Raw genomic sequence first — 23,548 nt, forward strand, 5'->3', positions numbered from 1 at the left:
AAATGTTTTATTCTTATTATTAATTCTTATTATTAATTCTTATTCTTATTATTAATTCTTCATCTCATCTTCATAAGATGAGGAATTCAAGCTAAAAGTGGGGTGTGTGTGTGTGAGGAGTCTACCAGGAGATGTTATCTCTGAAACATTGGTTCCAATATCTTGAAGTATCAAAATTACTTTATCAGATTAGATGCCACTCTTTATTAAAAGCCATTGTTGTTCCCAAATGGTAGTCTGAACAGTTGGAAAAAGTGATTTTGAATTTTTATAGCTGGGATGAAGCTCTCCAGATGTAGCTGGCAATCCAGCCTCAATGGCCAATTCTGAGAGATGATATAAATCATATATTATAAAAAAAGTGTAATAATCAGAAGAATATATCAATTATCAGATTTTTTCACACATAAGCAAGATATTGATTCCTATATTTCTCATGAAATATTACATTCAATTACAATACCTAAGTCCATATGGAATTAAAAAAATCAATTAAACTATGATGAAACACGTGATGACAATTTTATTGTTGACTTCTTATTACAAAAATAAAATGGTGTAGTTGGGTCTTATAGACAATTTATCCCCTCGCAGTATATACTGTGCTTCATCATTCTCTAAAGATGGTTGTCCACTTTCCCATATGAAAATCATCAAGAATAGCTCACAATTTCCTGGCTTTACAGATGCTATCATTAAAATAGTCTGAGTGACTAGGTAATTGAAGCTCCACCCATTTTTACATGAATACAATGTGTGTGATGCACATTTAAAAGAGTTTGGGCTTTGATCATCCACCATTTTGATGCTAATGACTATTGCAAATGCTTCTGCCTCTGACAATCCATTCTGTTTCTGGACTATTCTATCATCAACAGAATAACAGAACAACAGAGTTGGAAGGTACCTTGGAGGTCTTCTTGTCTAATGCCCTGCTCAAGCAGGAGATCCTATACCATTTTAGATAAACTGTTGCCCAATCTCTTAAAAATGCCAGGTAATGGAGCACCCACAATTTCTGAAGACAAGTCGTTCTACTGATTACTTGTTCTCACTGTCAGGAAATCTCTCCTTATTTCTAGGTTGCTTTTTTCCTTGTTTCCATTCATTGCTTCTTGTTCTGCTTTCAAGTGTCTTGGTGCCCCTCTTCTTTATGGCAGAGATGAAGAAGCATCTCTTGAACGTATCTTTTCTTTTATGTACACTGAGAGCATATGCACCAAAACAAATTCCTCCTGAGAGCATATGCACCAAGACAAAACACACTTGGCCGATAAAAAATTCTATTCTTGAACTTTAATCAATATCTTTCCACATCAATATGTAGTTGATAATACTTTTTCTGTGTAGATGTGACCCTCAATCATTAAGAAGATTATCTACTTGTGTTACTAATTCTATTCCATTTTCAGCAGCAAACCACATGAATTAGAGTAGTCAGTCTGCTGCATCTGGTATTGAAATTCTTTGAACCTGGAGGTTCAATATATAGGGTGGATTACTATATCCAGGCCAATACTAAGAGGTGGTGAGAGGAATTTAGAGGTAGATCCAAGAGTAGAGTAGCTTGTCTGAGTTGCTTTAGAGACTTCTATTTTGTACAGTCACCCACCTTTTGTCTAGTTTTTAATTAGAAATGGCAAAAGAAATTTATTAGTTAATAAACCTTTAAAGGATTTATCATATATGTTGTGAAATGATGGCCAAATAGTAGGAAAGTGTGAGAATTTCATTCAGTCTGACATTTTGATATAAACTTACAAAACCCAGCAAATAACAAATTGAACAAGGGTAGAGTAGTTCTTCTTTTTCTTTATGTATTTAAAGACTGCTGTCATATCTGATCAGTCTCTGTTTTAGATTGCTTATACAAAGTTCCTTCCCCATGGGCTTTCTTGCCTCTATGCTGATACTTTATCATTATCCTCCTCTAAATCTGCTCCCATTTTTCTTAAGGCATAATTCCCAGAAGTAGACTTGATACTTGTATATTAGGCCTAATCAGAACAGAAAAATATCCTATGTATTATTTTGTTTTATTATTGGGTTGCATCAACGATCGCACTAATTTTATACAGCAGAGTATGATTACCACTCAAACTGCAAAAGTAAATATTTATAGATATCCTATTTCTAGAACATGGTTCTTGTTATAGGTGGCATCATATTTATTTATTTATCAAATTTAGATAGTACCCATCTCACTAGGTGGTGAGATAATCTGGCGGTTAAAACCATAAAAATACACTTCAAAACAGGGTTAAAAAAAGACTTACTCTGGCAAGTTCTATGCAAATCCATGAACACCCCCCCCCCAAATTAAAATGCGAAAACCATTCATATTTCCTAATGGATTAGATTCTGCTCATATTTCTGTAGTCATCTAATAGTATTTATTTATTTTCAAATCATTTTTTTCAATAAAAGAAAGCAAGCCATTTGGAAGAGTTTCTTCATACATTTGCATCCTTTTCAAGGTTTTGATGTGAAGCTTGGGAACCCGATCCCGTTCCCAGAGCATTTTAATATTCTTGGTACCAAACCGATCTTAAATTGCTGGAGTCTAACAGTGGCTTAGCACAGTTCTGAACCCAGGGAAATGTTCTGAAAGAGAAAGATGAAATCCAAATGTGGCCAGAGTTTCTCTTTTTTGAGACGACAGTTTAATCAAAAGACTGCTTCACTGGGGATCCAGATGAAAAGGTTGGATCTCAGGACCCTAATGGGAAAGCTGTGCTTGCGTATGAAATCAAAAGGATAAACACAGGAGGTGGAGCTAGATAAGGAAAAATGATTGCGTCCTTGTGTAGAAGTCGTTAAGCTGTTGTCTCTAGCTCACTTTATCTGAGTTATAGCTGCCCATTCATAATAGTGCTAAGCAACAGATGCTCACCTGGCCAAACAAGGCTCTTGAAAGGAAAAGATCCATATGCTTGTAGGGAGTATAGCATCATCAAATAGAAGCAAGCAAGCAAGCAAGCAAGCATGAATTTTATTGAAGACTGATTGGATTGGTTTTCGTTTGAATGAAAGAAGGAAGAGAGAGAAACAGATCAGAAATGAACATGAGTCAAAATGAAATTAGCATTTTTACAATTGTTCAACAAGTTTTACTTTTTTCCCTCCCAGAGAGGATACTGAATTATGTACCATCTAGGTTTAATTGGTAGGGTTAACGGTAACGTTCCTCTGCTGCACATTTTCTTCCTCAGTTCTCCTTCACTGTTCTCTGTTGATCAGTGACACAGTGATGCAGGTGGTCTGAATGGTACAGAATGCTTAAAATCAAAAGGCCAGGCCTGCTTTTGAACCATTTATGGGGCAAATATCAGCAAATGAAGTATTCACATCATAGAAGTTTCCTATTGCTGGCATACTAAGCACTGTTGCTTGCAGCCAAAAGTTTAAGATATTTACTTTGCCTTATTTCAGCATTTGTGATTTCTTAAGAAAAAGTCTGTCTAAAAGTTTAAATTACTTAATACCAGAGAGACCAAACTGGCCTGCAAGAAAAACTGAATGAAGAACAGAAAAGAGACATGGTAACACAAAGTTATTAAATGACTGATACATTAAAAACCTAGCAGGCAAAACAGATAAGAAGGCCTGGTAATGGCTAAGAGCAGGAAAATTGAAGAAAGAGGCAGAGAGGCTAATTCTGGTTGCACCAGACCAAGCTTTAAAAATAAATGCATATAAAACCAGGATTGAAGAGATTCTGAAAAGAATTGAAAAGAGAACAAAAGTCAGCAAATGCCATCTCTGCAAAGAAGTTGGAGAAACAGTGGGCCACCAGGTAATCTGCTACAAGAACATCGCACTGAGTGACTACAAAGGCATGACAAGGCAGTAACAATGGTATATTTGGCAGATCTGCAAGAAATACCATTTGCCTGCAAGCAAGGACTGTCAGGACCACAAAATAGATAAAGTAATAGAAAATGAAGAAAATAAAGTTTCCTTGGTCTTTAAGATTCAAACTGATAAGCATCTACCACCTAACACACCAGCAAAGATAGTATCAATAGTACTAGACATCTTGGGTACAATCTCAAAACAACTGGAGCACCACTTGAACACCATCAGCATTGACAAAATCACCATAACTGAATTGCAAAAGACAGCCTTACTTGGAACAGTGTACATCATGCAACAGTATCGTTAACACCATCAAACAACATCTCCCTATCCCAGATTTTTAAGAAGAGTTTAGTAGGTAGATAGAAATGCCAAATCTAGTCTAAAGAGCTGTGGTGGCGCAGTGGTTAGAGTGCGGTATTGCAGGCTACTTCTGCTGCCTGCCAGCTGCCTGCAATTTGGCAGTTAGAATCTCAGCAGGCTCAAGGTTAACTCAGCCTTCCATCCTTCCAAGGTCAGTAAAATGAGGACCCAGATTGTTGCGGGCAATATGCTGACTCTGTAAACTGCTTAGAAAGGGCTGTAAAACACCGTGAAGTGGTATATAAGTCTAAATGCTATTGCTATTGCTAAACATTTGCCTGACTGTGCAATCAACCATAATAATAATAATTGCAAATAATAGCTTTACCTGAAACAGCTTATATCCTGCAACAATATTTTTAACACTCTTAAATAACAAATCTGTCTATCCCAATCCTTGGTAGTACTCAATAGTTGTATGAAAATGCCAAATCCAGACTAAATATCTCTCTGACTGTGCAACCAACCATAGTATCTCATTATCAAGTTACCAATATTAGCTCAAACAATCCTTGAAGTAGCAATTTCTTTCAGCCAAATCTATCCATTATAAAATCCTGACTGTTCTTATGAAATACAAGAGACTTATTTAAACATTCTGGGGCTATGAAAGCAGTGTACTAAAAGCTTTTCATATTATTGGAGCTTTTTCTATATCAGATGTGATAACAAGAATGGATTTTGTGTCCCTACTTTAGTCACCACAGATTTGGTGGTAAAATCCCTGATTAAAATTTGGTGACTTATTTCATTTATGTTTAAAACATTCTTGGGGTCCTTTCTGTTTTTTTCTGATCTCATACACTCTTCTGCACATGATCCTCCTCAGGATTGTCTGTAAGGTGTGTTAAAAGTCAATATGGTAATCCCAACTGTGTGATCAAAGCTTTACCTTTTTTTATGTACGCTACACATGGACATAAAATCAGATAAAACTTTGATAGCACCAATGCAGCTGCTATCTTGACTTTTTTGACCATACTCAAACCATACATCTGACATTGGAGATACAGACCGAATGCAAATATTCATCCCCAAAAGGTATCCTACCCATGCTTGCAGTACAGTTTAATGTAAATGCAACTTTTAATATGAATTCAGCAAACTTAACGCCACATCATTTTAGAAAATCAACTGTTTCCCCAGTTGATTTTCTAAAAAGATGCAACTTTAAAGTCTGCTGCTGGAAAAATCCTAGCCCCAATTTCTTGAGAAAATGAAAGATTAAGTCAATGTGGTAAATGCCTCCCTTTTGTTGGCAAATTGCACAAGAATATAAACAGAAAGCCATTTGAAGCATATTTGCAAGACAGATGTTATCCAGACTAAGAGAATCCCAGCATCAATCTAATACTTATCTCATGCACCAAAATATATTATCTTAGCCTTAATAATGCTGTTGTGGTATTTATGTATATCCTGCATTACGTATAGCACAGAAGGGCAGGGAATGTATTTTTGTGAATGATAATCTTTTACAAGACCCAGCACCATGTGACAGACAGAATGCAAGATGCCATCAGGTTCAGATTTAGCCCAACCAAACTGCCTTTTTTCCAATATGAAAACATAATTATGGCTCATCTTGGGACAATGCCACAAAGCAATGCTATATCTCTCTTTCATTACCAGTTCAGCATCACCTTTCCCATTTTATCCTTACAATAATCCTGTGAGATAGGAAGGGCTAAAAAACACAACTGTCCAATGTGAGTTATGAACTTTCATGGCTGAGTGATGCTGTAAGTTAAGAATTCTCCTAGTCCTATTCCAATATACTAGCCACTACACTGCACTTGCTGGCAATCTGACCCTTTTTTTCATGTCATCCTGTTTGGAACTTGTTCTCAGAAATTTTATGGCTGAAAACTTGTTAAATTTTTGATGAACTTCATGAATTTGGTTTTCTGTTGCTTCTGATTCATTTAGCTACTTTGCATGTAACATGTATGATTCGTGCTGCAGCCAAATACATTTGTCATATGGTCCTACCTTCAAAACCACTCATCTTAAAACATCCTTGCATCTTGGCATTCTTCTATCCTCCCTAATAGATGAGCAGGCTACTGAAGCAGTCATATAAGAACCATATTACTAACACTTTGTTTCTGGGCATAATTTACCATATTGGAGATGGTGTTTAAGGCTGTGGAAGCTTAGATTCAAACTACCATTGCTTTCTATAATAGATTGACTGCTGATGGAGAAACATTTCTACCTGTTAAAACAGTGGCAAAAATACAATTGATTTGAACAAGAGAAGAGGCCTTCTCATTGGCTTCACCTAAATGCCAGTACTGTATTTCTCAGGAGGTTAAGACAGTTCCCTCTATAGCTGTGATGGCGAACCTATGGCATGCGTGCCAGAGGTGGCACGCAACACGCAGGTGGCTCTGTGGGCACACGAGCCATCGACCCAGTTCAGCTCCGCCACACATGCGTATGTACCTCCCGCTAGCCAGCTGGTCTTCAGGTCTCTGCTGTGCATGTGCGGGAGGTGGCATGTGCCGGGGCGTGCACATGCACAGGGGGCACATGTGGGGGGTGCGCACATCGCATTTTGGGGGTTTGGGCATTGCGCCCATTCACATGTGCATGCACGCGCTTTGGACACTTGGCCGGAAAAGGTTAGCCATCACTGCTCTATAGTAGTTACTGATATAGTTACTGATAACTATATACATACTTACATTCATGTGTGTGTGCAAACAATATAGATTTTACTTGAAATTATATATCAGCCATTGCCTCTGTTTCTTTTACTATGCAACCTTTCTTTTTTGCCATTTGTCATTCCCCCCCCTTTTGCCCCCTTTAAATGCTGTTGCTTGATACTGTGATATGAGATATGAATAAGCATTAGGGGGGCAGCATGCAAAATTTTTATATAAATGCACAAGCTTTTATTTAACTATTTGCACATATTTGTATGCTGTCTCATATTAAGTAACAATCCAGCACTAGCAGAAATGGTTGTTTGGCTACTTCATCAAGCCAAAGGTAAGGGCCGATGAGAAAGGACTTCATCTTGCTTAAAATATTAACATGCCATTAGCGTGAAGTTGGGAGCCTATTATCTTGGAGGGAATACAAATAAGTTGGATTTGATTTACAGCCCGTCTGATGGGGACTTTCAGAGGCCTCCTAAATTCTTCCTAGGGTTCAGGCCAGAGGATGAGAAGCTCTTCTGTTCAGGTCGTCTTCCAAATGAGCAGCAGAAAGTAGTGGCTGGCAGACACCAAAAGGCAAGAGAGTGAAAGAAGCTAACAGGATGTTAAGTGAGCAGGATGAGAGGCTTGACAAGTTGTCAGTTTCACTTGAGCAAGATGAAAAGGAAGTGTGTAGACAGGACATTCTTGATGTATCTCAAGGCCTGACAATTCCCAGTCGATGCATCTGGCTGATCCTCTCCCCCCCCTCCTCTTTTCTCTTTCCCGAGCAGGGAGGATCCTATTTGTTTTCTTAAGACTATTAAGATCTTCTAAGTACCACAGTCACCATCCTATGATTGAAAGTGACAAATGTAGGCAACCCTATTTAAAACCTGCCTCTTTGCATTAGCAGAAGTATCAACTCAAGTTCTACAATATTTTACTACTCTGGTTTCCCCCGCCCTCCTTTCTTCTTAAATGCTGGTTTACATAAGAAGGCCTGAATAGATATCAGGGAAACGTCTCTCCGCCAGGATTCCCTCGCTCCCTCTGCCCCATTAGCTGCTGTCTTAAAAATGCCAAGCAAAACAGAAAATGACAGCAGTGCGGCAGCAGGCACAAGGGCCAAATACCCAAACAGCTGAGCCAGGGCTGTTTCCAAGAAGCCTGCTGCCCTTGCAGGGAGCTGAACATTAAAGACACACAGATGCGCATATTGACTTAGATCAAAAAGAGCTGCATTTTGAGCCAGGATTCAGCCTTACAAGCAAGCATTGCTGCATTGAAAATTACTTCTCTCTCTCTCTCTCTCTCTCTCTCTCTCTCTCTCTCTCTCTCTCTCTGTGTGTGTGTGTGTGTGTGTGTGTGTGTGTGTGTGTGTGTATATATATATATATATATATATATATTTATTTGGTGGGGGGGAGAAAATTCTATTTTTATACAACTTGCTGAAAAAGAACTGCTTTTGAAATGTTTAAGATGATGGACATATGTTTAATGGCCTTTTTATTTCTTTATATATTTCTTTATTTGCTTAATAGATGTATAAGGCAACTCAACTCATACAGTAGGTCTTTGGGAAACATGGTGAGCACTGTGTTGCCCATTTGAGTCTCCTGTCTTTCATTGTAGTACAGTCATCTCTGCAGCTTCCTGGGTTCTCCACCTTCAGTTAAATCCCCAATAAAGGCATCACGGGAGGAATTTATTCATGGGGCTTGTTCAAATCTGGAAGAACAATAGTCAGGGAAGATTAATAAACATTTAATAGAATACCAACGTTAACATGTAATAAAGTAAGTTCAAATTACAAAGTAAAATAAAGTATTTCAAATAAAATGCTTTAAGAATGGGAGATGGGAATAGAAACTCTTTCTGGAATGAAATGTTGGGGAAATTTGAAAGAGCAAGCAGATGTATTCTGTTTAGGGACAGCCAGCTAAAGCAGTGGTGGGTTTCTACCGGTTTGTCCCGGTTCAGGCGAACTGATAGTGGCAGCAGTAGGAGGCTCTGCCCACTTGCCCAGATGTCATCATGGACACTCTGTGCATGTGCAGAAGCGTTGTGCAGGAGCAAACTAGTAATTCCGGTTCTGAACCGGTAGCGAAGGTAAGTGGAACCCACTACTGGGCTAAAGTATAATGGATGATGTGAAATCTGGGCAAACAGTGGGTCAGGTGAGTCCAGGTGGTTGCTTGCTGTTTATTCTGAGCTCAAAATACCAGGAATAGATAAAAAGAGACACAGAAATCTCTCTTTCTCTTGGAAAGTTGTGGAACATACAACTGAATGTGTAGAAGCAAATGAGGTTTCATATTTAACCTAACAGGGTTGGATCTGAAATTAGATGCATGCACAAAGACTGTTTTCTCCACCTCTTTAATTTATAAAAGTATCTTCTTGTTCTTGAGAATGCTATCTAGAGTAACGGCCTACAACCTTTTGGGCACCAGGGACCGGTTCCATGGAGAGTTTTTTTCCCATGGATTGGAGGGGATGTGGTTTTGTGTGCTGCCTGCATCCCATGGATGGGACTTCACTTGTCTGCATGGCACAGTACCAGTCCATGGTCCAGGGGTTGGGGACCCCTGATCTACAGACTCAGGGGGGGGCGTCCCTCAATTTGGCAGAATTTAAGCTTCTTTGATGAGTACGTATCAAGTCAGGGAAGGTGGTTCCATTGAGATTCCCCTTTTACTCAGTCTCACTGCCCCATCCCACAAGTGCCCTTCCATTTTTATGCAGAGATGGCCATAAGGAACTGGGGGAAGGCCACAACAGTTGCATGTGCTTACATATGGTTTAACCCAATGTGCGCTATTTAAAAAAACTCAGATTGTAGAAGAACTGGCTTCCTATTTTATCTTCCATGGAACAAGTTGACCTAAAACACTCTGTTTCTTAAGATAAAGGATGAGATGGCTACATATGCAGAATCTGGATGGATTGGAACTTGAATCTTTTTTTCAGATCAATGAAGTGACAGCATCCTTCTATGTAACTGAGATCAACAGGTGTTTGGAGGCTATAATATGCAAAATGTACGTCTGATCTCCAGGAGAAGAAAATATCTTTTGCTGTGTTCAAAAAGAACATTTAATCTCAGAAAAAACCTGCACAGTCTGCTGCATTCACTGTCCCTGAATGGTGGGGTCATCTGTATTAGGGAATTTGAACCAGGATGAAGCCATTAGCAGAACATTTATCAAGTATTGGCTAATTTCAGACCTATTTAGTTCCAGAACTAATACTATAACTATTGTCTTCAAATTGTCCTATGCTCCATACATAATAAACCCTTGTTCCCAAAAACTGAACAAACCATAGAGGCATTATTAATCACCTCCTTTTGAAAATTAGCCACATTGTTTTTGCAACCTGGGTGAAGGGCATCAAAGAAGATGTCAAGGGGCAGTGAGAAGCCCTGCTTGGCTCATCTTATTTAGAAACCCTTCCCTATTGTGATGGCAGAGTAAGGAATTTTTGCTTTCAAAACAAAGCTGAATTTGAAATCTTTGATCTTCCCTTTGTAGTCTTTGGTTTGCATAAAGAAAGACCCAGATAAAGCCTTGCTTGAAAAACAGGTTATTTATAAGCCAGCTTGAGTCTCCATTAAATCTTAAAGGCTTTATTAAACTGATTTTCAATGCTCATGGAAAAGTAGCTTTTCTTCTTTCTCACACAGCTTCCAGAGGGCCAGATGAACAAGTTGGCGGTGTGGCAAGGGGTATAAAGAGCAGCTGACATACATTTTCTAGCATCTGGGCAGAGCTTATTTAATGATGTGCCTAGTAGAGCTTTTAAAAAATGCAGGATAAATTCAAAATATTCCTACGTTCAAGGAGAGAAAAAAAGTAACACTTACTAAAATACCATCCAGAACATATTTGTAGACAGAGTAAAAAGCAATGCAGAAGTCGAAATTTATGTCCTTGTAAGAGTAGGTTTACAAATGTTTTTTTCTACCTCACTTTTTAGACTAACAAGAATGAATCATTTCCTTTCCTCTCCTCTCCTCTCCTCTCCTCTCCTCTCCTCTCCTCTCCTCTCCTCACCTCACCTCACCTCACCTCACCTAACCTAACCTAACCTAACCTAACCTAACCTAACCTAACCTAACCTAACCTTGTCCTGCCCTGCCCTGCCCTGCCCTGCCCCGCCCCGCCCCGCCCCACCCCACCCCACCCCACCCCACCCCATCCCATCCCATCCCATCCCATCCCATCCCATCCCATCCCATCCTATCCCATCCCATCCCATCCCATCCCATCCCATCCCATCCTATCCTATCCTATCCTATCCTATCCTATCCTATCCTATCATAGGATTATCACATTGTTTTCTTGGTCATGCTCCTGTATTTCATTTAACTAGGGGAGAGTGTTATAATTGATTTATATGCCTATAAAAGTGTTACAAATGCCATGAGAAAATATTAAAAAATATTTTTAAAATGTTAGAAAATATTAAAAATATGGAGGCTAACATTAGAATTAAAAAGAACAATTTTAATTTTAATATTAACAGCAAAAAAGTCTACAGTCAAAAAAATGATTGATTAATGTTGCTTTTAATGGCATATCCACAATTCTGGATTGCCCCATTGTGAGTCAGGTCACCAAGTGTTATTAGAAAGCAGGAACTGATGACATCATTCTTAGACACACACCCCCAGCTTGTTTTAAATATGACTACTACCTGTGTTTTGTTGCTCCACACTGAAAATAGTGTTCATCAGCTTGTGCCAGGTAAAGCATTGCTGTCTGATTTGCCTGCTGCTTCTTACTTTCTTCTAGACAAATCTCTGTAGCTTGATTAGCTCCTGAAAACTGTGTCTTTGTGTCCCCTGTGACATACAGTGGCAGAGAAATCTCTTCACATAGGCCAAAAGTTACTGCCCCACAGGTTTCTAATCTCTGCTGTGGTTACTGTTAATAATGTTGTTCCAGAACCACTATGGTTATAACATTTTCCTGACATGTAAAGGTCACTTGTGCACCCAAAAGCACACCGGCAATTGAAGCAGAGATGTTACATATGTCAAATACCTGCTATTCTTTGTAGCTATATTCTGCATCAGTTGAAGCTTCTGGGTGTTCTTCAAGGGCAGCCTCATGTAGAATCTATTGTAGTAGTCCAGATGAGAGGTTATAAGAGCATGAGTGACTGTGACCAAATTTTACTATTCCCCCCCCCCCACTTTTCTTACATACTCACTTTTCATTAGCCTGAAAAAACAACAACTAATTACTGCACTGTTAAAATTCTACCCCCCACCCCACTCCTGTCCTCTAAAAACTCTTCCCAAACTGGGAAGGAAGCATTCTATATCAAGTGACAGGAAAAATGATGAAATAGTCAACTTGTTAAAAAAAAGCAATGCAGCTGAGTAGGAATAGATTATGGAAATAATAATTAATCAATAGATAAATCGACTTGATAGATTAATAAAAATACCAAATCCAGTTGTCAACATCTGGCTGACTGTGCAACCAAGAATAACAATAATAATGTTTGCTGAGTTTCAGATTGGTAAATGCCAACATCTCAGGCAAGTGAACGATTCTTATAGCTACAGCAAACGTTATTTAGCTAAAGATGTAAAAATTCATGAAAGTTGTCTGCATATATGTATTCTTTGATGCTTTGATGCATTTAAATTTAAATTTCCATGCATATACAAAGAAAAGGAAAGCAATTAGCAATTGCATTCCTGGCACAGAAAGCTGGGAGGGCACAGCACATGGAAATTGAACGGTCAGGGTAGCTGACAGCCTGGACCAAATACCTGGCAAATTGGTCCCAAAGTAGCCCAATCTAGACAAAGTAGCCTATCCAGATTTATAGCCAGCTAGCATTAGCATGGGTTAGGAGCATCTTAAGGGTACAGTGAGGATGCTATATGCAGTTGAGACATGACCTTGCCATTTTCCTGCTTCTGAATAATTTGAGCCACCTCTGAATATAAGTGACTTATGGTGTTTTTGACATAGTGCGAGGACAAACTGGCAGAATGTCTGAGACCCACTTTGTATAGTGTTTTCTTTTATCCCAATTTAAAAAGTTTGGCATGTCTGAGAAATTCTTTAGGAATTGAAATGCCAGACAATGAAAAGGTCCACTTTTATGTCTGTCTGCTGCAGTTTCTCCTTATTGGTGGTGTCTTAGACTTCTGCATTGGGAAGAATGGATCTATTGAAAAAAATATACCAAAATCCGTTTCTGTGGCCGATAACTATGACAGTTATGTGCCTTTGGCGGCTGACAGAGAACTTCCTAATGCTGTAACATCATGCAGGGAATGAAGTTCAGCCAGCCTATTCAGCATGGGATCTTCCACTGTAAAAATATTCCTTCCTCTTTCTCCCACCCACTCTTTTGATTTGGAAGATGCAGTAGGACTATTCCCATCAATGAGTTTTGGTTTATGAGTTCCCAGTGTTTTCATTTTCCTTTTCTGTTTCCCCCCCTGATTTATATCAAGACTAAAATACGCTGAATGTTCCTCTCATCTGGACTTAAATAGCTCATCCTGAATCTCTTTTGACAAAGAACAATATTAAGCCCAAGAATCTGGTGAGGGTGCTGTACAATGGCCGAGTATGGCAAGGGGATAGTTCTCTTCTGGTTACATTCCCTGGGCTGACAGCATAGAGCCAGGCTGTCTTCTGTCTCTCCTGCCACTTGACCAGATACGCGGCTCTCTATTGGCTTTCTCTGAGGCCAGGGTTCCTTACCAAACAACCATTTTCAGTGTCCTGATGTTATTTAATTGACAAGCCTGCCACACAAAGTTGTCTTGGCATGAAAAGGCAGCACTGAAGTAATAAAATGAAACAAATAAAAGCGTTCATTCCTCATGTGAAAGCATGAGGAAATAAAATCTGGGTTTCAGAGGAGACAGCAAAGTCAGGAGGAGGAAAAGAAGAGGCACGTTTTAGAGGAGCTGAGCAGGAGGGCATAGCTTTCATAATGAAAATATCTGAAAACATTTGTTATAGAGATGGGGAGAAGAATGGTCCATTAAAATATTGTTAGAGGTTTTGATTCAAAGTCAAGATATATGCTGTCATACTGTAGTTTCATATTACTTTTTCCTGTTCTTTGGCCTTGACATCTCTCTTATCTATCCAGTGTTTTGCAAATCTTATTGCCTGTTTCACAGTCTGTTCTGTTTTTCTTTCTTGCTTTGATTTCTCTTGTCCATTCTCAACTCTCTTTACCCTTGTTTGCCTTGGCCTGTCCATTTCTCAACTCCTCCTACGCTAATCTCTTCGTGCTTCATACCTTCCAAATACAGAGTCTTCTGCCTGCAATCCTTGCTCTTCGCAGTTCGGAGGAACCAGGATACCTGTTAGTCTCTGGATCCTTTGTTACATGATACAGGGATATTTAGCTGATAATATACTGATAATCATAGCTGGACAACCCTCAGCCTCTAGGCTCTAGATTGGCATTTCTCACAGTGGCTAGCTAAACAGTGTGATCAGCTGGCTGGCAGGGAACTGACTGTTGGTTTCCAGGTGCCAATAGAAAACCAGCAGTTTATTCCCCTCTGGCCAGTTGATCAATTGCCCAACAAGAATATTATCCTTCCATAGACATAGGAGAAGGGGAAGCTGTTGTTAATAGCAGAAAACATGAGTAGACTTGCAGAAAGGAAAAGAGCAAAACTTTCACCTTTTCTATTAAATATTTCTGGTCCCACATAGTGAGAAATCATTAAGTGAATTGCTGGACATGGGGACACTTGCTGCTTCCCATCCCCCCATGACCATTTCAAGATAATAGTGGGAGGGAAATGAGAGATGGAGAAAGGTCAACGTAATAAGTTTGTGTGTGAGAATGTGTGTGGGAATAGATATACCTAGATGTCCCAAAGCTTTTTAAGCTTCTTGGATGAAAAGTGAAATGTCTTCAAAGAAAAATAAGAAAGTACAAGTGCTTATTGAAAAAGCACCTTTGGGACAGCTATGACCTAGATCAGGGGTCTCCAACCTTGGCAACTTTAAGACTGGTGGACTTCAACTCTCAGAATTGAAGCAAAGCTGGCTGAGGAATTCTGGGAATTGAAGTCCACAAGTCTTAAAGTTGCCAAGGTTGGAGACCCCTGACCTAGATGACTGAAAATCTCCATAGACGATATACCAGATGCAAATGGACATGGGTATCTGCTTAGCCCCTTCCCTATCAAGTTTGTAAGCCTCACACTAAAATAGTTGTCCTCTTTTGTGTGTTACAACCTAAAAAAAAGCACCTTTGGGACAGCTATGACCTAGATCAGGGGTCTCCAACCTTAGCAACTTTAAGACTTGTGGACTTCTGGCAATTTTACAAATTGCCAGTTGTCAGCTATTTATTACATTGCTATTTGTCAGTTGTCAGTTATTTATTGCCAGTTGTCAGCTATTTATTATATTGCTGTTTTTAAAAAAATACATACATAATATATAACATATTCATCTGAATGTATTAAAATAGTTGTTGTATAATTATGGGGATAGAATTAACTTTTTGTGGCCTTAATGAATTGAAATTATGAATGCTTTTTATATTACCAAGGAACCTTGTTAACTTGAAGGTATGAAGCACACCAACTCCTGTGTTCTCTTAATGTCATTTTTATGCCCAAGTCTTGTCTCACTGAATCTTACTTCAAAGTCGTTAATCAAGTTGTACTTTTTTATATGACAGTGATTCCCAAGTACAGCAAATGATTCTTTTGCTCAGTCACCTTTCAAAAAGAGAGAAACACATGCAATCAAGGAGATCATTAAGATATGACGTAAAGTTGTTTTCTGTTCCTGCTAATACTAATGTCCAATCCTGTAGACACAGTTGGGCTTGAGGTGGCCAAACTGTTTAATCACTTTTTTGCATTCAGTTAAGGAAGTGAGACCTCATATCTGCAACTGCAAGTGTAATTGTCCCATGTGGTCTTCTGTTTTATTCATTCTCTTCCATTCCATTAATTCTCTCCCTGGTTTTCTGTCATCTTCCCTCATACCCCATCAGTGTTCTATACCCCAGTGAGTGTGTTCAGCCTTTATTCATCTTTCCTATGCTTTCCCCCCACCAAACTAATTTCTGCTTCTGTGAACAATGATATTCTCCCTAGCCTGTAATCCCTCTCTTCGTGCATTGATGGTGCTGTTTTGGTAACAGAAGAATGCACAGGGAGAGAATAAATCCATTCTTCCAATGTAAATTTCTGGAGCTTCGTTATTGCTTGTCCCTTCAGCTTTCCATCATACATTTCTGGCTATGGGACTATCAATTAGTCAACATTTTCTTTGTCCCTTAACATTCAGAAGTGAGGGGGGAAATCACAATTTGAACCTGATTTTCTCTGCACTCTGTCCTGAATTCTATTGTGGGACCATTGTGACTGACAGAGAATGATGGTTCATTTGGAGTGAGATCTGCAGACCAGTACATAGTGATGCTACATCAATTATTTCTCTTCGTCTAGAACAAAATGAATTTCCATTGTAGTAAGTATCATTAAAGGAAAATTTATCCTTTATATAATAAGTGAAAAAGAAATCACTGCAGCAAAACAAAGTACTTGAACATTCAGAAGAGTCAGAAGTATCAACTTTACCTACATTCTTTATGTACTTATTTATGTCGACATTACATAATAAAACAAAAGAATTTTATTTATTCTACACTGCTTTAGATAAAAATTAAAGGAGTACTTTATGGAATCTACTATGTAATTTATTTCTTTATTTGTTCTTACCCTGTTATTGTTGTCTTGAACTTTTTCATCAAATACTTGCATATCTTAAGAGATGCTTGCATAATAAGAGATGATTCCAAACAACAAAGATAATTCCGAAGATAATTTGATTAGAAAAGTCTTGGAATGTGCAGAAATGGATAAACTTACAAAAGAGATACACGAAAAAGAGGAAACAGAATATTATATAGTGTGGGACAAATGGTACGAATGGCTAGAGGAGAGAGATAAAAGGCAAGGAAAGTTCAAATAAAGAAGATATAGGAGTAGAAATGTAACAACAAATAAGAGGAAGCAGAAAAAAATGTAGTTTGTAGAAATGAAATTGGGTACGCTGATATTTATACGTATATATGTAAATAAATTAATATTAGACTTGTATATATAAAGGATACATTGAAATAAGGGAGAAAAAATGGACAAGTAAGAAATGATTAACCGTTGTGAAATTGTTGGAAAGAAACTATTGTTTAAAGATTCTTTTTTGTTTTTTTGAAAAATGTTTAATAAAAATTATTTTTAAAAAAGAGAGATGATTCCAATAATTTCAGAAAATACTTGCATAATAAGAGATGATTCCAGTAATTGTAGAAAAAGCCAAGGGTTTTCAATGGAAGGTCCTTCAGGAAAAAGGTTTGGGGGCAAGTAGACTGATTTCTTTCCAGGATAGTAATGCTGTTTGCTGAGGAAGGAGATCAAAAATGCTCTGTCTATCTGTCATTTTGTCAGGCAAACTGATAATAATATATCAGATTATAGGGATACCCAGTACACCAAACCCAGAGAAAGAGTTTGCTTTGGAGTCATAGAATTCAGTGGCATGAAGTTACCTCAGGGCATATTGGCACATTCTTCCTCTAATCATTTTCCAAATAATTTTTCAAGGAAAAAAAGAAGAAGAACTAGGCTGCCTGAATTGGCCACCAAGCTCCACTTTTGTCACTGAAACTAACAGGAATCTGCAATAGATTGTACATTCATTTGTACCTTTGTTTTGGACCGAATGAAAATTTATAGTATGCACTGGGTTTCTTTTTTGCGTTTCACCAAATACTTATATTTAAATATTTTTAAAATGGGACATACCTCAAAATAAATATTAATACAGTTGACATCAAATCTAGTTTCCCCTACACAACCCCACAGATGCCATATAAGTGTACTTCTGGAAAAGCACACCACAGTACTGTGTGCAATCTCTCAACCACAAATCACCATGGTGGTGGTTGTGAAGATTTTTTCCCCTCTCCCCATGGACAGTCTTTATATGAGTTATATGCCATCTTCTATTCATAAAGCAAACTGACTAAATGTATCATTAACAGCCGAGATAATGTGTTTTGTATTAACAGAGAATTCTGAATATTCATCAAGAAGAGCCTTAAGTAGAGGATGTTACAGTAATGAAGTTATGGTATAATCAAAGTAGGAATAATTGTTTCCAGGTGCAACGGACTCAAGAATGGTTGCACTAGCTTCAATTGTGCAAGCGCAGTGCACACTCTTTACTTCTAGTATCATCCAGGGATCTTGATACAACCTGAGATTCAAGGATTACTCCAGATAGTAAATTTTCTTTGAGGACAACTCTATCCAGACATGTTCTCACACTCATACCTCACTCATGGCTCAGAGTTGATTTTCTTCTCTCATGAGTTTCTGGTTTAATTTCAGATTGCAATTTAAAGTCCTGAAAGTTGTTCCAGCCATCTTACCTTTTTGGCTGTGAAAAAGGCAGGCCACAAAATATTGATGCTCACCCACTTTCTCATCAGAGTTCAATAATTTCTAAAAGATTAATAATACTGCATCTTTAGTTTACATATATTATTTCTCAGGAGGTTCATTGAAGAAAATGATTCATGCTTGGGTTTCATGGAATTGTTTTCACTGCTAAGGTTGTAAGTGCTTGAGTTTCTTTTACAGTGGTTTTTTAATCAAATGTTCTGGGAAAATAGAATAGTTGAATAGTAGTATAAAGGCAAATCAGTTTTGTGAAAAGCATCAATCTGCTCTGTTACATTCCTTCTCTTCCTGGGAAGGATGAAACGGGTCGACAGATAGCTCCAAATTCAGTGAGTTGTAGGAGGGAGAACTGGCAAAAGAATGGAAGTGGGAGGGCTATAGTCCTTGGATAAAAACTAGTGTGATATAATTTCTGTCCTGAGCATTTATCAACTATCAATCTGCTGATCATAACTCCTCCCCCAATAAGTGCATTTACAAAGTTCTTTTATATCCCTATCTTTTAGATTCATGCTATCTTATCAATATCACCCTTACTCTTCAGAATACTGTATTGTGAGGTAGCCACAGTAGTTGCCCATGCAGACAGAATCATAATCAACCCACAATACATTCAGGTCAGGTGAGATGCATTTACATAGGAATGAGGAAGGATAACAATGTCAAGGAAAGTCAAATCTCACTCAAAATAGGGGAGGGGCCAAAAGCTCACAGACTTCCCAATTCCTGAAGTTGGAATGACAACACTTCCCTGATTAATAGGCCCACCTTCCCATTTCTCTTCCTTTCTTCCTCCTGATCCTTTCCATTTTTTTCCCCACAACAATAAGAAAATATTGTAATTATGGAATTTAACCAAGATTAGTCCATCATATGCTTCGTTCAGTTTGGGGATTTCATAAAAAGTAGAGGAGAGAAAGAATCAAACAGACAAGATATAAGAGATTTAAAAACTAATCAGCCACTATTTATGTAAATGCCTTCCACAAAAATGTCACAGGGATTTATGTTACAATAAGATTGCGCTCACGTGCAATAGGGAGATTGACACCAAATCATTTTGCAAGTGCTATGAAGTTGCTCACTTGATTTGTTGAAAGCTGTACAGTTTGTTTTAATGAGTGTGATGTTATTGCTCCTAGAAAAGTACCAGACTTGGAAATCTATGGCATGACCAGATAGTTTTAGAATGGGGTATGCCTTCAATAGATGGAATAGTATTTGATTTATTGTCTAATGTGGTTGTGCTACATATGGGGGAGAGGGGCTTCTGTTAAATGGAGCACTGTACTTCTTGCCCAGTGTCTAACTTCATTCAAAACAAGGATACAACCATTATTATTTCAATTTAGAATAATAGTTTTTCATGTAGGTTTTCTGTATTCACCCACCCAATCTTCCTTTAGGGCAGGGGTCTCCAACCTTGGCAACTTTAAGCCTGGTGGACTTCAATTTCCAGAATTCTCCAGCCAGCTTTGCTGGCTCAGGAATTCTGGGAATTAAAGTCCTCCAGGTTTAAAGTTGCCAAGGTTGGAGACCCCTGCTTTAGGGTATCTCTGAAATCTTTCTAGCATTTATCAATAATAGTAGATTATCTTGCCTGAAAAAAAAATCACTTTTATTGTGCTACTTCTTCTTCAAGAAGCCATATGGAAATGTGGATTGAACTCTTGTGTACAGATTAAGTTCATTCAGACCTGAGAGGTTTATTCATCCTTTTAATATATTGAAGTCCTCTGAATGAGCCAAATGAAAAGCACTATGGAAATTAGAATTGTGGATGGTGCTGCTTGGAGCAATGAGTTTTCAGTAAACGATTACGTTTGGCTCACCTGTTTAAAAGAAAGTAGTCTCTGCTATGAAGACTCATGAAAAGTCAAAGCTTATTGGGAGAGATGTTATCTGCAGACTTGTTTCTTTGACTATCTTGTCCAATGTAGCTTCTCCCCATCAGTAACACAAAACAGAACCAATGCTTTTCAGTGCATTTAATTCAGAATATATTTTTTGTCCTGCCAGGCAGATGGCATAAAGGCTTACTGTACCTCCATTATTAGTTAGTTGTGGCACTTGGAGATTAGATTGTAGGATTACACAGACAGGTTTATATCCTGGGGAAGATCTATTGATATGAGAGGTTCATTGATGACAGACAACTGATTTCAGGCAATGAAGGAGTAGCAGAGAAGGAAGAGAACCAGCTGTGAATGAGCTGCAAGAAAAGTGTGCCAGACAGGTGAAAGAACTTTGTTGCAGGAAGAGCAGCAGGATTTTCATGGTGAACCCTGCAAAGGACAGTAAAAGAATATGGAACATAGAAATAGAATAAGAGTTGGAAGGGACTTTGGAGGTCCAACCCCCTGCCCTACTACTCCTGGTATCTAGGTCACTATGAAATGAAATGTGGCCATCAAGTTTTCCCACTCATATATAATTTATCTCAACAATCATTTTTAGTTCCTAATGGGAGAAAGTGTATGGAATGTGTGGATGACCTTGAGGGGTCAAGGGACGCTGTCTAAGAAACAAGTGTAGAGGCAGGAGCTCCCAGTGGCTTAATGGTGAGAAAAAGAAACTTAGGAAGGTCCCATGCTAATGGATCAAACAGAGTTGATCCATTCGTTCAATTGAGGTGGGATATTTGTACCTTGAGACTCACAAAATTCTGTTAATATAGCCTTACAATAAAGTAGAATTAGTTCATCAAGTCTTGTTTCCTGTCTGTTTTAGCAGGGAAGATTGACAGAAATGCAGCTGATACCTGAATATGGAAATTTCCTTTTATAGCTCAGATTTCCTCTTCTCCTCCCCTTCTACAGCAAACTCACAGCTCACCCAACATGTCAAGAATTAAAAGGTAAAGTTTGAGATTTGTGGATGCACAGGCTATGGATTTTTAATGAGATTGTTGGCAGGTTAAAATTCTTACCAAAGAGCCTATGATTGTTGGTATAAATGAAAGGCTGGGAAAGAGTCCAGGAATAATTGAAAACAAAGCTTCACAGCCTTTGCTTGAAAATGAGAAGCTGCATGGCAGTGCTTTCCAATATGCACAAAGGTATTTCCATAGACAGATTAACTATCCTGGGGAGAGCATGGAAAGAATCTTGGAGAATATTCACTACCAAGCAAGCAAAAATGAAGATGGACTCATTTTAGAGTCTGTGCTCTTAAAACAATGAATTCCCAATGCCCTGATGTAGAAAGTACACCCAATGGTGTTGCTGCAATAGGAGTCGGTGACATAGGACTTACCAGTAGATGAGTCTTCAAACCCAGCATGGTTGGCATGCCACATTTTGAACATATGAAATGATACATAATGCCATGTAACGAATTCCCCTTGCCCTGCCTAAGAATGAACTGCTCCTTCCACAGACAGCCTTATCAAGAACAAACATTAGAGGTTCTTTTCAGATTTTATAAATCAGTAATTACCATCCTTAGGCAAAAGTATATTCACTCAGCTGTTTCTATATATTAGAACAATCTTCCAGAAACGTGTGTCTTGGGATAATTAAAATTGTAGCCCAATATATTTGGACCATATCGATCTAAGGATGGATTAAAATTACAGTAATAATCAGCCAAGGAATGTTACTGGGCAGGGACCAGGAGAACTGCTTTCTTTGCTGTAGGCCCTGCCTTCTGAAAAATCCCCCCATTTAGAGATTAGGATGATCCAGATCCTGCTGGCCTTTCATAAGGCTGTGAAGACCTTGTTATATGCCTGCACCTGGGGCCATGAATGTGTTAAGGGCCCTCTTTTGTGGTTATATTAACTCCTATGGCAATAGTTTTACTTGGTGACCATATATACATATTTTACATGTTTTTATTAACTGTTTTCTTAAACAGTACCCTGCCCAGTGTCACTTGTTGGCATGGGGTGGCTATAGAAATAAAATAAAATAAAATAAACAATAACAACAAAAATATTATTTTTGCTATTATTATTGATCGCTGCCTTAAAAATAATTTAGAATCAACAGATTTTTTGGAATGAATAAAGTTATCTTTGACTTGCAAACTTACCAGGATCCTCAACTGTGATCCTTAGACATCCGCTTTTAGTCAAAAGGTAAAACAAGAGAATCCTGAATTTGTACAAAGAGAAAAGACAAATATATTTGCTATCAAGAGATGAGCTAGTGGGTACTATGCTGAATGGAACCATATTACTGTATGAGTGGATATTGTAAAAAGTGTTCAGAATAAGCAAAGAGAAAGTAGCTATTTTGTTTTTTTAATAGATATAACAAAATCCCACAAAGCAGACAAGAAAATTAATCAAGGAGGATTTTAATTATCCTTATATTAATTTGGAAAGAATCTATGCAAAAGGGAATGGATTTCTTGAAATAATGTAATATTTCCATCTTGTACTGTTTGTTGAATAACATCTAATATCTACTTTCAGCAATGTAGTCCTTTTTAGAAGGGGCAGCACTACTGTGAAATATGCCAAAGTGGATACTGTTTTTTATGCATATAAAGCTAAGATTTAAGTGCATCATTGCCATGTATTTTGCTTATCCAAGCAAGATGGTTGCATAGTCAAAGCAGACACATGTTATTGGCTTTGATATATTTTCAGTATATTTTTTGAAAAACTCTTTGTAAATTATGGTAATATTAATTTCAACAAGATGAGATAAAATTATATTAAAATGTATCACTTGTACTACATCGTGCTTTTAGTTTTCAACTAAAATTAATTCAGGTTTCTAAAGACAGCTGGTTTTCCCAGTTGCAATGTATGGTTGTGAAAGTTGGACCATAAAGAAGGCTGAGCGTCAAAGAATTGAGACCTTTGAAGTATGGTGCTGGAGAAGATTCCTGAGAGTCCCATGGACTGCAAGGCGAACAAACAAGTCAGTCCTAGAGGAGATCAACCCTGACTGCTCCTTAGAAGGCCAGATCCTGAAGAGGAAACTCAAATACTCTGGCCACCTAATGAGAAGGAAGGACTCATGGAGAAGAGCCTAATGCTGGGAATGATTGAGGGTAAAAGAAGAAGGGGATGACAGAGAATGAGGTGGTTGGATGGAGTCACTGAAGCAGAAGGCGCGAGCGTAAATGGACTCCAGAAGATGGTTGAGGACAGGAAGGCCTGGAGGAATGTTATCCATGGGGTTGCAATGGGTTGGACACGACTTCACAACTAACAACAACAACAAAA

The sequence above is a fragment of the Ahaetulla prasina genome, chromosome 1, assembly GCF_028640845.1.
Source record: "Ahaetulla prasina isolate Xishuangbanna chromosome 1, ASM2864084v1, whole genome shotgun sequence".
Taxonomy (NCBI): domain Eukaryota; kingdom Metazoa; phylum Chordata; class Lepidosauria; order Squamata; family Colubridae; genus Ahaetulla; species Ahaetulla prasina.